Source organism: Prionailurus bengalensis, chromosome A1 (genome assembly GCF_016509475.1).
Source record: "Prionailurus bengalensis isolate Pbe53 chromosome A1, Fcat_Pben_1.1_paternal_pri, whole genome shotgun sequence".
NCBI classification, from domain to species: domain Eukaryota; kingdom Metazoa; phylum Chordata; class Mammalia; order Carnivora; family Felidae; genus Prionailurus; species Prionailurus bengalensis.
In genome coordinates, this window is record NC_057343.1 from 84919618 (window position 1) to 84921911 (window position 2294).

Here is a 2294-nt window from a genome sequence, read left to right on the forward strand (position 1 = left end):
AATGTCTTATATTTGAAAAGTACTTTTATTCACAGAAAAACTGAGTGTAAAGTACAGAGAATTTCAGTACACTCTCTACTTCCACACATGCATAGCATTCTCCAGAGTCAACATACCCTATCAGAGTGGTACATTATGTACAATTAATAAACCTACACTGATGCATTATAATAAACCAAAGTCCAGTGTTTACATTATTGTTCTTTCTTATTGTTGTACATCTTTTTGTGTATTTGGAGAAAAGTTTATTGGGTTGTAGCCATCTTAATAGAATTAAACAGAGAATTCTGAGTGTCCTAAAATTCCCCTATAGTCCAAATGTTCCTCCTTCTCTCTGTGTGCAACCACTGATATTTTTACTTTCTTTGTAGTTTCCCTTTAACTAGAATGTCTTATCCTTGAAATCATATACATGCAGGCTTATTGTTAATTCACAAAAAAAAAGCCGCTTCTCAATTGATGTTGTTTGATAAAGGAGTGCACTTGTGATTTGCACTGGGTGTTTTATGGAAGTGTTGAATAACTCAGTGTACACCTAAAACTAATATTGCACTGTATATTAACAAACTGGAATTTAAATAAAAACTATAAAAACTGGACCATGAACACAGCAATCATGATAAAGATTAAAGTAAATCTTAATTATAAAAAGATGTTCTTGACAGGTATCACAAAAGCAAACAATTTTTAAGTTTCTAGAGTTGTTTCCCTATTGCTGCATGAGTGAACTAAAAGAGCCCTATGAGAAGAAACAACTAAGGACTGACAGTTCTGGGTGATGGAATACACCACCACAGGAGCCTATAAGTCTAATCAAATAAGATGCCTTGAGAAGGGGGGGAGTGTATCCCAATCCCAAGTCCTGCTTAAATGGAGATGCACATTTAACGTTTACTAAGTGCACCTGACAGGTGAAGGATTAGATGCTGGAAAGCAGGATACAATTTTCTGACCATGCAGGTGCCCTGGCAATGATGAGTCCCCTATAAAGAAGAATATTTCCCTTAAGTTATCTGGAGGAGACATTTTAATCATTCCCAAAAATGTGCTGTATCTCTAGTTATGCACCTGAAACCAACTTTGAACACGTGTGAAGGCTGCTGAAAGCTCTTAAACCATCAGGGGTACATTGGGCAATCTGACATGGTGTTCTATTAATCTGAGATTAGTGTTATTGAAAGACTTTTTATTTGTTGTTCTCTTCCACATCTTCACGCTCCTTCTGGATTACAGGCATAAGCCCACTGATCTAGTCACCTGTCACTCGGCCTTTGTCCACATAATGAAACTCTTCACTGTACTGTTTTTGTTATTTACAGATCTGTTAGAAACACTTAACTTTCTGAATGATTTCAAATGTAAGGCTTTATTCTGTATTAAGAGAGTAATGGAGGGCCTCTCCATGAGCATGTTCTGGGCCATCATCATCAGACCCAGGACCTCCTGGATGGCCAGGTTTAAACATCAATGCACAAGGAATATTTTTCAATTTTTTTTATCATCTTATGTTTTCTCAGTTCATCTATCAGAGTAACTGCATCATCTGTGCTATTACTTCTTCTAATGAGACCCAGAGTAATCTACTGGATGTCAGTAAATAATACTCAATTTCCCCCATAAACTCCATCATCAGGAGACTGCTTCTCACTTTGACATTTTATAGGGATATTTTCTTATAAGAGTCATGCTGCTCTCAAGTGCATATATGATGATTCTCTTGTCCAGACATCAGAGGTGGTGTCAACACCTTCACAGCACCAGCCTGTCCTCAAGAGTCTCCCCAGAGAGAAAGGCCACCCAGACTGTCCTTTTTTTTGTGAGTTCCTTTGTGTCATGTGCTGGGTGACTGTCATCATCTCCTACACAATTCTGTTATGGATATATGACCTAGTCATTCTGGATTTCCAGATGCTTGTTACCAATTTCTATGCCACTGTCAGTGTGTTGATGGTAATTTGTTCTGATAAAATGATAAAAATGTGTTTCAAGAGTGTGTCACCACACTTTGTTAAGGTTTTTATTTAAATTCCAGTTAGTTACCATACAATATATTATTAGTTTCAGGTGCCATTCAACACTTCCATATATCACCTGATATGAATCACAACAGGTGCACTTATTAATCTCTATAGGTCACTTAACCAATTTCTCCACCTGCATTCCCTCTGGTAGCCATCAGCATGTTGTCAATAGTTAAGAATCTGTTTCTCTCCTTTTTCCTTTCTGCTTGTTTAGTTTAGTGAATTCCACATAAGAGTGAGATCATATGGCATTTGTCTTTCTCTGCTGACTTA

At 37.1% G+C, this 2294-nt stretch overlaps 1 pseudogene; it reads left to right on the plus strand.

Moving 5' to 3' along the window:
• The first annotated feature begins 601 nt into the window (after window positions 1-601).
• LOC122478938 lies at window positions 602-2025 on the plus strand (annotated as a pseudogene).
• Window positions 2026-2294: the final 269 nt, after the last annotated feature.